The following is a 13,863-nucleotide window of genomic DNA, read 5'->3' as shown; positions in this document are numbered from 1 at the left end:
GACAAGAAATACAGTACAGTAACCTTTACATCAAGGCTGCAATGTGTATGGTCTTATAGTTAGAAAGACCAGGGGGTATAAATCAGTTGTTGAGCATTCAAATGCATGTCGAGAGGTCCCTGGTTCAAATCCAGGTGCCCCTATAATTTGCTTTTAATGTATAGCGTCCCTTTGCAGTCTATACCTTGTTTGGGACTCAAGTAATGTAAAAACATACTCAAGTGGCAGTCAGGCAACAAAAAATTTTGACATTTCAACTTAATACTTTACCTCAGGAAAGTACAGTATCAGTGGCAGGTTTTTACAGCTACTTTTGATAGAGAATTATACAGCATAAAATAACTGTACATGAAGGATGAATGCTTTATTCCTAACTAACTTTGATAAATAAGGGAGTATTGGGCATTAACATGGCAGAATTCAAAATTATTTGGTACAGCCATGTTTTTTACTCCGACTGATTTTGCAATTAGTCCATAAGGCATACATGCATTCAGAACATCTGAGCCCACTGACCCAAAATTCAAATATTTTATTTTATTAGCAAAAATGTACCATGATAAAATAGTTTTCAGAAATTATTAATATTGGTTTGGTAACAATTTGTATTTTAGATCAGTTTTGCTTCCATAAAACAATGTCACAACTGGATTTCAATAAATCCTACTCTGACTAGCACTAACTATAGTGGAACTTTAGGATGATCAAAGTTTCTTTTTGAGCATGCTCACAGATTATACCTGCAGTATGTGAACTCTCTATTTATGCCCTGACTAATAACTCCAAAGCATTACCATAAAGAAACAGACTCATCTTCACCTCCTGCAGGACAAGAAATACAGTACAGTAACCTTTACATCAAGGCTGCAATGGGTATGTGCTTATAGTGAGAAAGAGCAGGGGGTATAGCTCAGTGGTAGAGCATTCGACTGCAGATCGAGAGGTCCCTGGTTCAAATCCGGTGCCCCCTATTACTTACTTTTAATGTATAGCATCACTTTGCAGTCTATACCTCGTTTGGGACTCAAGTAATGTAAAAACATACTCAAGTGGCAGTCAGGCAACAAAAAATGTTGAAATGTCAACTTAATACTTTACCTCAGGAAAGTACAGTATCAGTGGCAGGTTTTGACTGCTAATTTGATAGAGAATTATACAGGATAAAATCACTATACATGAAGGATGAATGCTTTATTCCTAACTAACTTTGATAAATAAGGGAGTATTGGGCATTACCATGGCAGAATTACAATTTTTTTGGTGCAGCCATGTTTTGAACTCATACTGATTTTGCAATTAGTCCATAAGGCATACATGCATTCCGAACATCTGAGCCCACTGACCTAAAAATCAAATATTTGATTTTATTGCCAAAATGTATCTCAATCAGTTAGTTTTCAGAAATTATTAATATTGGTTTAGTGACAATTTGTATTTTAGTTCTCTTTGGCTTCCATAAAACAAGTCACAACTGGATTTCAATATATATTACTCTGACTAGCACGAACAATAGTGGAGCTTTAGGATGATCAAAGTTTCTTTTTAAAAATGCTCACAGATTATACCTACAGTATGTAAACTCTCTATTTATGCCCTGACTAATAACTCCAAACCTTTACCATAAAGAAACAGACTCATCTTCACCTCCTGCAGGACAAGAAATACAGTACGGTAACCTTTACATCAAGGCTGCAATGTGTATGGTCTTATAGTTAGAAAGACCAGGGGGTATAAATCAGTTGTTGAGCATTCGAGTGCATGTCGAGAGGTCCCTGGTTCAAATCCAGGTGCCCCTATAATTTGCTTTTAATGTATAGCGTCCCTTTGCAGTCTATACCTTGTTTGGGACTCAAGTAATGTAAAAACATACTCAAGTGGCAGTCAGGCAACAAAAAATGTTGACATTTCAACTTAATACTTTACCTCAGGAAAGTACAGTATCAGTGGCAGGTTTTTACAGCTACTTTTGATAGAGAATTATACAGCATAAAATAACTGTACATGAAGGATGAATTCTTTATTCCTAACTAACTTTGATAAATAAGGGAGTATTGGGCATTAACATGGCAGAATTCAAAATTATTTGGTACAGCCATGTTTTCAACTCCGACTGATTTTGAAATTAGTCCATAAGGCATACATGCATTCAGAACATCTGAGCCCACTGACCCAAAATTAAAATATTTTATTTTATTAGCAAAAATGTACCATGATAAAATAGTTTTCAGAAATTATTAATATTGGTTTGGTAACAATTTGTATTTTAGATCAGTTTTGCTTCCATAAAACAATGTCATAACTGGATTTTAATAAATCCTACTCTGACTAGCACTAACTATAGTGGAACTTTAGGATGATCAAAGTTTCTTTTTGAGCATGCTCACAGATTATACCTGCAGTATGTGAACTCTCTATTTATGCCCTGACTAATAACTCCAAAGCGTTACCATAAAGAAACAGACTCATCTTCACCTCCTGCAGGACAAGAAATACAGTACAGTAACCTTTACATCAAGGCTGCAATGTGTATGTGCTTATAGTGAGAAAGAGCAGGGGGTATAGCTCAGTGGTAGAGCATTCGACTGCAGATCGAGAGGTCCCTGGTTCAAATCCGGGTGCCCCCTATTACTTGCTTTTAATGTATAGCATCACTTTGCAGTCTATACCTCGTTTGGGACTCAAGTAATGTAAAAACATACTCAAGTGGCAGTCAGGCAACAAAAAATTTTGAAATGTCAACTTAATACTTTACCTCAGGAAAGTACAGTATCAGTGGCAGGTTTTGACTGCTAATTTGATAGAGAATTATACAGGATAAAATCACTATACATGAAGGATGAATGCTTTATTCCTAACTAACTTTGATAAATAAGGGAGTATTGGGCATTAACATGGCAGAATTACAATTTTTTTGGTGCAGCCATGTTTTGAACTCATACTGATTTTGCAATTAGTCCATAAGGCATACATGCATTCAGAACATCTGAGCCCACTGACCTAAAAATCAAATATTTGATTTTATTGCCAAAATGTATCTCAATCAGTTAGTTTTCAGAAATTATTAATATTGGTTTAGTGACAATTTGTATTTTAGTTCTCTTTGGCTTCCATAAAACAATGTCACAACTTGATTTCAATATATACTACTCTGACTATCACGAACAATAGTGGAACTTTAGGATGATCAAAGTTTCTTTTTAAACATGCTCACAGATTATACCTACAGTATGTAAACTCTCTATTTATGCCCTGACTAATAACTCCAAACCTTTACCATAAAGAAACAGACTCATCTTCACCTCCTGCAGGACAAGAAATACAGTACAGTAACCTTTACATCAAGGCTGCAATGTGTATGGTCTTATAGTTAGAAAGACCAGGGGGTATAAATCAGTTGTTGAGCATTCGAATGCATTTCGAGAGGTCCCTGGTTCAAATCAAGGTGCCCCTATAATTTGCTTTTAATGTATAGCGTCCCTTTGCAGTCTATACCTTGTTTGGGACTCAAGTAATGTAAAAACATACTCAAGTGGCAGTCAGGCAACAAAAAATTTTGACATTTCAACTTAATACTTTACCTCAGGAAAGTACAGTATCAGTGGCAGGTTTTTACAGCTACTTTTGATAGAGAATTATACAGCATAAAATAACTGTACATGAAGGATGAATGCTTTATTCCTAACTAACTTTGATAAATAAGGGAGTATTGGGCATTAACATGGCAGAATTCAAAATTATTTGGTACAGCCATGTTTTCAACTCCGACTGATTTTGCAATTAGTCCATAAGGCATACATGCATTCAGAACATCTGAGCCCACTGACCCAAAATTCAAATATTATATTTTATTAGCAAAAATGTACCATGATAAAATAGTTTTCAGAAATTATTAATATTGGTTTGGTAACAATTTGTATTTTAGATCAGTTTTGCTTCCATAAAACAATGTCACAACTGGATTTCAATAAATCCTACTCTGAATAGCACTAACTATAGTGGAACTTTAGGATGATCAAAGTTTCTTTTTGAGCATGCTCACAGATTATACCTGCAGTATGTGAACTCTCTATTTATGCCCTGACTAATAACTCCAAAGCATTACCATAAAGAAACAGACTCATCTTCACCTCCTGCAGGACAAGAAATACAGTACAGTAACCTTTAGATCAAGGCTGCAATGGGTATGTGCTTATAGTGAGAAAGAGCAGGGGGTATAGCTCAGTGGTAGAGCATTCGACTGCAGATCGAGAGGTCCCTGGTTCAAATCCGGTGCCCCCTATTACTTACTTTTAATGTATAGCATCACTTTGCAGTCTATACCTCGTTTGGGACTCAAGTAATGTAAAAACATACTCAAGTGGCAGTCAGGCAACAAAAAATGTTGAAATGTCAACTTAATATTTTACAACAGGAAAGTACAGTATCAGTGGCAGGTTTTGACTGCTAATTTGATAGAGAATTATACAGGATAAAATCACTATACATGAAGGATGAATGCTTTATTCCTAACTAACTTTGATAAATAAGGGAGTATTGGGCATTAACATGGCAGAATTACAATTTTTTTGGTGCAGCCATGTTTTGAACTCATACTGATTTTGCAATTAGTCCATAAGGCATACATGCATTCAGAACATCTGAGCCCACTGACCTAAAAATCAAATATTTGATTTTATTGCCAAAATGTATCTCAATCAGTTAGTTTTCAGAAATTATTAATATTGGTTTAGTGACAATTTGTATTTTAGTTCTCTTTGGCTTCCATAAAACAATGTCACAACTTGATTTCAATATATACTACTCTGACTATCACGAACAATAGTGGAGCTTTAGGATGATCAAAGTTTCTTTTTAAACATGCTCACAGATTATACCTACAGTATGTAAACTCTCTATTTATGCCCTGACTAATAACTCCAAACCTTTACCATAAAGAAACAGACTCATCTTCACCTCCTGCAGGACAAGAAATACAGTACAGTAACCTTTACATCAAGGCTGCAATGTGTATGGTCTTATAGTTAGAAAGACCAGGGGGTATAAATCAGTTGTTGAGCATTCGAATGCATGTCGAGAGGTCCATGGTTCAAATCCAGGTGCCCCTATAATTTGCTTTTAATGTATAGCGTCCCTTTGCAGTCTATACCTTGTTTGGGACTCAAGTAATGTAAAAACATACTCAAGTGGCAGTCAGGCATCAAAACATTTTGACATTTCAACTTAATACTTTACCTCAGGAAAGTACAGTATCAGTGGCAGGTTTTTACAGCTACTTTTGATAGAGAATTATACAGCATAAAATAACTGTACATGAAGGATGAATGCTTTATTCCTAACTAACTTTGATAAATAAGGGAGTATTGGGCATTAACATGGCAGAATTCAAAATTATTTGGTACAGCCATGTTTTCAACTCCGACTGATTTTGCAATTAGTCCATAAGGCATACATGCATTCAGAACATCTGAGCCCACTGACCCAAAATTCAAATATTTTATTTTATTAGCAAAAATGTACCATGATAAAATAGTTTTCAGAAATTATTAATATTGGTTTGGTAACAATTTGTATTTTAGATCAGTTTTGCTTCCATAAAACAATGTCATAACTGGATTTTAATAAATCCTACTCTGACTAGCACTAACTATAGTGGAACTTTAGGATGATCAAAGTTTCTTTTTGAGCATGCTCACAGATTATACCTGCAGTATGTGAACTCTCTATTTATGCCCTAACTAATAACTCCAAAGCGTTACCATAAAGAAACAGACTCATCTTCACCTCCTGCAGGACAAGAAATACAGTACAGTAACCTTTACATCAAGGCTGCAATGTGTATGTGCTTATAGCGAGAAAGAGCAGGGGGTATAGCTCAGTGGTAGAGCATTCGACTGCAGATCGAAAGGTCTCTGGTTCAAATCCGGGTGCCCCCTATTACTTGCTTTTAATGTATAGCATCACTTTGCAGTCTATACCTCGTTTGGGACTCAAGTAATGTAAAAACATACTCAAGTGGCAGTCAGGCAACAAAAAATGTTGAAATGTCAACTTAATATTTTACAACAGGAAAGTACAGTATCAGTGGCAGGTTTTGACTGCTAATTTGATAGAGAATTATACAGGATAAAATCACTATACATGAAGGATGAATGCTTTATTCCTAACTAACTTTGATAAATAAGGGAGTATTGGGCATTAACATGGCAGAATTACAATTTTTTTGGTGCAGCCATGTTTTGAACTCATACTGATTTTGCAATTAGTCCATAAGGCATACATGCATTCCGAACATCTGAGCCCACTGACCTAAAAATCAAATATTTGATTTTATTGCCAAAATGTATCTCAATCAGTTAGTTTTCAGAAATTATTAATATTGGTTTAGTGACAATTTGTATTTTAGTTCTCTTTGGCTTCCATAAAACAATGTCACAACTGGATTTCAATATATACTACTCTGACTAGCACGAACAATAGTGGAGCTTTAGGATGATCAAAGTTTCTTTTTAAACATGCTCACAGATTATACCTACAGTATGTAAACTCTCTATTTATGCCCTGACTAATAACTCCAAACCTTTACCATAAAGAAAAAGACTCATCTTCACCTCCTGCAGGACAAGAAACAGTACAGTAACCTTTACATCAAGGCTGCAATGTGTATGGTGTTATAGTTAGAAAGACCAGGGGGTATAGCTCAGTGGTAGAGCATTCGACTGCTGATCGAGAGGTCCCTGGTTCAAATCCGGGTGCGCCCTATTACTTGCTTTTAATGTATAGCATCACTTTGCAGTCTATACCTCGTTTGGGACTCAAGTAATGTAAAAACATACTCAAGTGGCAGTCAGGCAACAAAAAATGTTGAAATGTCAACTCAATACTTTACCTCAGGAAAGTACAGTATCAGTGGCAGGTTTTGACTGCTAATTTGATAGAGAATTATACAGGATAAAATCACTATACATGAAGGATGAATGTTTTATTCCTAACTAACTTTGATAAATAAGGGAGTATTGGGCATTAACATGGCAGAATTACAATTTTTTTGGTGCAGCCATGTTTTGAACTCATACTGATTTTGCAATTAGTCCATAAGGCATACATGCATTCAGAACATCTGAGCCCACTGACCTAAAAATCAAATATTTGATTTTATTGCCAAAATGTATCTCAATCAGTTAGTTTTCAGAAATTATTAATATTGGTTTAGTGACAATTTGTATTTTAGTTCTCTTTGGCTTCCATAAAACAATGTCACAACTTGATTTCAATATATACTACTCTGACTATCACGAACAATAGTGGAACTTTAGGATGATCAAAGTTTCTTTTTAAACATGCTCACAGATTATACCTACAGTATGTAAACTCTCTATTTATGCCCTGACTAATAACTCCAAACCTTTACCATAAAGAAACAGACTCATCTTCACCTCCTGCAGGACAAGAAATACAGTACAGTAACCTTTACATCAAGGCTGCAATGTGTATGGTCTTATAGTTAGAAAGACCAGGGGGTATAAATCAGTTGTTGAGCATTCAAATGCATGTCGAGAGGTCCCTGGTTCAAATCCAGGTGCCCCTATAATTTGCTTTTAATGTATAGCGTCCCTTTGCAGTCTATACCTTGTTTGGGACTCAAGTAATGTAAAAACATACTCAAGTGGCAGTCAGGCAACAAAAAATTTTGACATTTCAACTTAATACTTTACCTCAGGAAAGTACAGTATCAGTGGCAGGTTTTTACAGCTACTTTTGATAGAGAATTATACAGCATAAAATAACTGTACATGAAGGATGAATGCTTTATTCCTAACTAACTTTGATAAATAAGGGAGTATTGGGCATTAACATGGCAGAATTCAAAATTATTTGGTACAGCCATGTTTTTTACTCCGACTGATTTTGCAATTAGTCCATAAGGCATACATGCATTCAGAACATCTGAGCCCACTGACCCAAAATTCAAATATTTTATTTTATTAGCAAAAATGTACCATGATAAAATAGTTTTCAGAAATTATTAATATTGGTTTGGTAACAATTTGTATTTTAGATCAGTTTTGCTTCCATAAAACAATGTCACAACTGGATTTCAATAAATCCTACTCTGACTAGCACTAACTATAGTGGAACTTTAGGATGATCAAAGTTTCTTTTTGAGCATGCTCACAGATTATACCTGCAGTATGTGAACTCTCTATTTATGCCCTGACTAATAACTCCAAAGCATTACCATAAAGAAACAGACTCATCTTCACCTCCTGCAGGACAAGAAATACAGTACAGTAACCTTTACATCAAGGCTGCAATGGGTATGTGCTTATAGTGAGAAAGAGCAGGGGGTATAGCTCAGTGGTAGAGCATTCGACTGCAGATCGAGAGGTCCCTGGTTCAAATCCGGTGCCCCCTATTACTTACTTTTAATGTATAGCATCACTTTGCAGTCTATACCTCGTTTGGGACTCAAGTAATGTAAAAACATACTCAAGTGGCAGTCAGGCAACAAAAAATGTTGAAATGTCAACTTAATACTTTACCTCAGGAAAGTACAGTATCAGTGGCAGGTTTTGACTGCTAATTTGATAGAGAATTATACAGGATAAAATCACTATACATGAAGGATGAATGCTTTATTCCTAACTAACTTTGATAAATAAGGGAGTATTGGGCATTACCATGGCAGAATTACAATTTTTTTGGTGCAGCCATGTTTTGAACTCATACTGATTTTGCAATTAGTCCATAAGGCATACATGCATTCCGAACATCTGAGCCCACTGACCTAAAAATCAAATATTTGATTTTATTGCCAAAATGTATCTCAATCAGTTAGTTTTCAGAAATTATTAATATTGGTTTAGTGACAATTTGTATTTTAGTTCTCTTTGGCTTCCATAAAACAAGTCACAACTGGATTTCAATATATATTACTCTGACTAGCACGAACAATAGTGGAGCTTTAGGATGATCAAAGTTTCTTTTTAAAAATGCTCACAGATTATACCTACAGTATGTAAACTCTCTATTTATGCCCTGACTAATAACTCCAAACCTTTACCATAAAGAAACAGACTCATCTTCACCTCCTGCAGGACAAGAAATACAGTACGGTAACCTTTACATCAAGGCTGCAATGTGTATGGTCTTATAGTTAGAAAGACCAGGGGGTATAAATCAGTTGTTGAGCATTCGAGTGCATGTCGAGAGGTCCCTGGTTCAAATCCAGGTGCCCCTATAATTTGCTTTTAATGTATAGCGTCCCTTTGCAGTCTATACCTTGTTTGGGACTCAAGTAATGTAAAAACATACTCAAGTGGCAGTCAGGCAACAAAAAATGTTGACATTTCAACTTAATACTTTACCTCAGGAAAGTACAGTATCAGTGGCAGGTTTTTACAGCTACTTTTGATAGAGAATTATACAGCATAAAATAACTGTACATGAAGGATGAATTCTTTATTCCTAACTAACTTTGATAAATAAGGGAGTATTGGGCATTAACATGGCAGAATTCAAAATTATTTGGTACAGCCATGTTTTCAACTCCGACTGATTTTGAAATTAGTCCATAAGGCATACATGCATTCAGAACATCTGAGCCCACTGACCCAAAATTAAAATATTTTATTTTATTAGCAAAAATGTACCATGATAAAATAGTTTTCAGAAATTATTAATATTGGTTTGGTAACAATTTGTATTTTAGATCAGTTTTGCTTCCATAAAACAATGTCATAACTGGATTTTAATAAATCCTACTCTGACTAGCACTAACTATAGTGGAACTTTAGGATGATCAAAGTTTCTTTTTGAGCATGCTCACAGATTATACCTGCAGTATGTGAACTCTCTATTTATGCCCTGACTAATAACTCCAAAGCGTTACCATAAAGAAACAGACTCATCTTCACCTCCTGCAGGACAAGAAATACAGTACAGTAACCTTTACATCAAGGCTGCAATGTGTATGTGCTTATAGTGAGAAAGAGCAGGGGGTATAGCTCAGTGGTAGAGCATTCGACTGCAGATCGAGAGGTCCCTGGTTCAAATCCGGGTGCCCCCTATTACTTGCTTTTAATGTATAGCATCACTTTGCAGTCTATACCTCGTTTGGGACTCAAGTAATGTAAAAACATACTCAAGTGGCAGTCAGGCAACAAAAAATTTTGAAATGTCAACTTAATACTTTACCTCAGGAAAGTACAGTATCAGTGGCAGGTTTTGACTGCTAATTTGATAGAGAATTATACAGGATAAAATCACTATACATGAAGGATGAATGCTTTATTCCTAACTAACTTTGATAAATAAGGGAGTATTGGGCATTAACATGGCAGAATTACAATTTTTTTGGTGCAGCCATGTTTTGAACTCATACTGATTTTGCAATTAGTCCATAAGGCATACATGCATTCCGAACATCTGAGCCCACTGACCTAAAAATCAAATATTTGATTTTATTGCCAACATGTATCTCAATCAGTTAGTTTTCAGAAATTATTAATATTGGTTTAGTGACAATTTGTATTTTAGTTCTCTTTGGCTTCCATAAAACAATGTCACAACTGGATTTCAATATATACTACTCTGACTAGCACGAACAATAGTGGAGCTTTAGGATGATCAAAGTTTCTTTTTAAACATGCTCACAGATTATACCTACAGTATGTAAACTCTCTATTTATGCCCTGACTAATAACTCCAAACCTTTACCATAAAGAAACAGACTCATCTTCACCTCCTGCAGGACAAGAAATACAGTACAGTAACCTTTACATCAAGGCTGCAATGTGTATGGTCTTATAGTTAGAAAGACCAGGGGGTATAAATCAGTTGTTGAGCATTCGAATGCATGTCGAGAGGTCCATGGTTCAAATCCAGGTGCCCCTATAATTTGCTTTTAATGTATAGCGTCCCTTTGCAGTCTATACCTTGTTTGGGACTCAAGTAATGTAAAAACATACTCAAGTGGCAGTCAGGCATCAAAACATTTTGACATTTCAACTTAATACTTTACCTCAGGAAAGTACAGTATCAGTGGCAGGTTTTTACAGCTACTTTTGATAGAGAATTATACAGCATAAAATAACTGTACATGAAGGATGAATGCTTTATTCCTAACTAACTTTGATAAATAAGGGAGTATTGGGCATTAACATGGCAGAATTCAAAATTATTTGGTACAGCCATGTTTTCAACTCCGACTGATTTTGCAATTAGTCCATAAGGCATACATGCATTCAGAACATCTGAGCCCACTGACCCAAAATTCAAATATTTTATTTTATTAGCAAAAATGTACCATGATAAAATAGTTTTCAGAAATTATTAATATTGGTTTGGTAACAATTTGTATTTTAGATCAGTTTTGCTTCCATAAAACAATGTCATAACTGGATTTTAATAAATCCTACTCTGACTAGCACTAACTATAGTGGAACTTTAGGATGATCAAAGTTTCTTTTTGAGCATGCTCACAGATTATACCTGCAGTATGTGAACTCTCTATTTATGCCCTAACTAATAACTCCAAAGCGTTACCATAAAGAAACAGACTCATCTTCACCTCCTGCAGGACAAGAAATACAGTACAGTAACCTTTACATCAAGGCTGCAATGTGTATGTGCTTATAGCGAGAAAGAGCAGGGGGTATAGCTCAGTGGTAGAGCATTCGACTGCAGATCGAAAGGTCTCTGGTTCAAATCCGGGTGCCCCCTATTACTTGCTTTTAATGTATAGCATCACTTTGCAGTCTATACCTCGTTTGGGACTCAAGTAATGTAAAAACATACTCAAGTGGCAGTCAGGCAACAAAAAATGTTGAAATGTCAACTTAATATTTTACAACAGGAAAGTACAGTATCAGTGGCAGGTTTTGACTGCTAATTTGATAGAGAATTATACAGGATAAAATCACTATACATGAAGGATGAATGCTTTATTCCTAACTAACTTTGATAAATAAGGGAGTATTGGGCATTAACATGGCAGAATTACAATTTTTTTGGTGCAGCCATGTTTTGAACTCATACTGATTTTGCAATTAGTCCATAAGGCATACATGCATTCCGAACATCTGAGCCCACTGACCTAAAAATCAAATATTTGATTTTATTGCCAAAATGTATCTCAATCAGTTAGTTTTCAGAAATTATTAATATTGGTTTAGTGACAATTTGTATTTTAGTTCTCTTTGGCTTCCATAAAACAATGTCACAACTGGATTTCAATATATACTACTCTGACTAGCACGAACAATAGTGGAGCTTTAGGATGATCAAAGTTTCTTTTTAAACATGCTCACAGATTATACCTACAGTATGTAAACTCTCTATTTATGCCCTGACTAATAACTCCAAACCTTTACCATAAAGAAAAAGACTCATCTTCACCTCCTGCAGGACAAGAAACAGTACAGTAACCTTTACATCAAGGCTGCAATGTGTATGGTGTTATAGTTAGAAAGTCCAGGGGGTATAGCTCAGTGGTAGAGCATTCGACTGCTGATCGAGAGGTCCCTGGTTCAAATCCGGGTGCGCCCTATTACTTGCTTTTAATGTATAGCATCACTTTGCAGTCTATACCTCGTTTGGGACTCAAGTAATGTAAAAACATACTCAAGTGGCAGTCAGGCAACAAAAAATGTTGAAATGTCAACTCAATACTTTACCTCAGGAAAGTACAGTATCAGTGGCAGGTTTTGACTGCTAATTTGATAGAGAATTATACAGGATAAAATCACTATACATGAAGGATGAATGTTTTATTCCTAACTAACTTTGATAAATAAGGGAGTATTGGGCATTAACATGGCAGAATTACAATTTTTTTGGTGCAGCCATGTTTTGAACTCATACTGATTTTGCAATTAGTCCATAAGGCATACATGCATTCAGAACATCTGAGCCCACTGACCTAAAAATCAAATATTTGATTTTATTGCCAAAATGTATCTCAATCAGTTAGTTTTCAGAAATTATTAATATTGGTTTAGTGACAATTTGTATTTTAGTTCTCTTTGGCTTCCATAAAACAATGTCACAACTTGATTTCAATATATACTACTCTGACTATCACGAACAATAGTGGAACTTTAGGATGATCAAAGTTTCTTTTTAAACATGCTCACAGATTATACCTACAGTATGTAAACTCTCTATTTATGCCCTGACTAATAACTCCAAACCTTTACCATAAAGAAACAGACTCATCTTCACCTCCTGCAGGACAAGAAATACAGTACAGTAACCTTTACATCAAGGCTGCAATGTGTATGGTCTTATAGTTAGAAAGACCAGGGGGTATAAATCAGTTGTTGAGCATTCAAATGCATGTCGAGAGGTCCCTGGTTCAAATCCAGGTGCCCCTATAATTTGCTTTTAATGTATAGCGTCCCTTTGCAGTCTATACCTTGTTTGGGACTCAAGTAATGTAAAAACATACTCAAGTGGCAGTCAGGCAACAAAAAATTTTGACATTTCAACTTAATACTTTACCTCAGGAAAGTACAGTATCAGTGGCAGGTTTTTACAGCTACTTTTGATAGAGAATTATACAGCATAAAATAACTGTACATGAAGGATGAATGCTTTATTCCTAACTAACTTTGATAAATAAGGGAGTATTGGGCATTAACATGGCAGAATTCAAAATTATTTGGTACAGCCATGTTTTTTACTCCGACTGATTTTGCAATTAGTCCATAAGGCATACATGCATTCAGAACATCTGAGCCCACTGACCCAAAATTCAAATATTTTATTTTATTAGCAAAAATGTACCATGATAAAATAGTTTTCAGAAATTATTAATATTGGTTTGGTAACAATTTGTATTTTAGATCAGTTTTGCTTCCATAA

General features: G+C 35.3%; 9 non-coding genes across 9 annotated transcripts; all 9 read left to right on the top strand.

Annotated features, from left to right (window-relative positions):
* Positions 1 to 899: 899 nt before the first annotated feature.
* TRNAC-GCA (transfer RNA cysteine (anticodon GCA)) lies at positions 900 to 970 on the top strand. Its single transcript has one exon. It is a non-coding gene; the product is annotated as a tRNA-Cys (tRNA).
* A 1,582-nt stretch (positions 971 to 2,552) lies between these two features.
* Positions 2,553 to 2,624, top strand: TRNAC-GCA (transfer RNA cysteine (anticodon GCA)). Its single transcript has one exon. It is a non-coding gene; the product is annotated as a tRNA-Cys (tRNA).
* Positions 2,625 to 4,207: 1,583 nt separating this feature from the next.
* Positions 4,208 to 4,278, top strand: TRNAC-GCA (transfer RNA cysteine (anticodon GCA)). Its single transcript has one exon. It is a non-coding gene; the product is annotated as a tRNA-Cys (tRNA).
* Positions 4,279 to 5,861: 1,583 nt separating this feature from the next.
* TRNAC-GCA (transfer RNA cysteine (anticodon GCA)) lies at positions 5,862 to 5,933 on the top strand. Its single transcript has one exon. It is a non-coding gene; the product is annotated as a tRNA-Cys (tRNA).
* A 753-nt stretch (positions 5,934 to 6,686) lies between these two features.
* Positions 6,687 to 6,758, top strand: TRNAS-GCU (transfer RNA serine (anticodon GCU)). Its single transcript has one exon. It is a non-coding gene; the product is annotated as a tRNA-Ser (tRNA).
* Positions 6,759 to 8,341: 1,583 nt separating this feature from the next.
* Positions 8,342 to 8,412, top strand: TRNAC-GCA (transfer RNA cysteine (anticodon GCA)). Its single transcript has one exon. It is a non-coding gene; the product is annotated as a tRNA-Cys (tRNA).
* A 1,582-nt stretch (positions 8,413 to 9,994) lies between these two features.
* On the top strand, positions 9,995 to 10,066 carry TRNAC-GCA (transfer RNA cysteine (anticodon GCA)). The gene has a single exon. It is a non-coding gene; the product is annotated as a tRNA-Cys (tRNA).
* A 1,583-nt stretch (positions 10,067 to 11,649) lies between these two features.
* Positions 11,650 to 11,721, top strand: TRNAC-GCA (transfer RNA cysteine (anticodon GCA)). The gene has a single exon. It is a non-coding gene; the product is annotated as a tRNA-Cys (tRNA).
* A 753-nt stretch (positions 11,722 to 12,474) lies between these two features.
* Positions 12,475 to 12,546, top strand: TRNAS-GCU (transfer RNA serine (anticodon GCU)). Its single transcript has one exon. It is a non-coding gene; the product is annotated as a tRNA-Ser (tRNA).
* Positions 12,547 to 13,863: the final 1,317 nt, after the last annotated feature.

Source organism: Pseudophryne corroboree, chromosome 1 (genome assembly GCF_028390025.1).
Source record: "Pseudophryne corroboree isolate aPseCor3 chromosome 1, aPseCor3.hap2, whole genome shotgun sequence".
Lineage (NCBI taxonomy): Eukaryota > Metazoa > Chordata > Amphibia > Anura > Myobatrachidae > Pseudophryne > Pseudophryne corroboree.
Note: the sequence above shows the minus strand (reverse complement) of the source record. Positions and strands in the feature narration are given on the sequence as shown.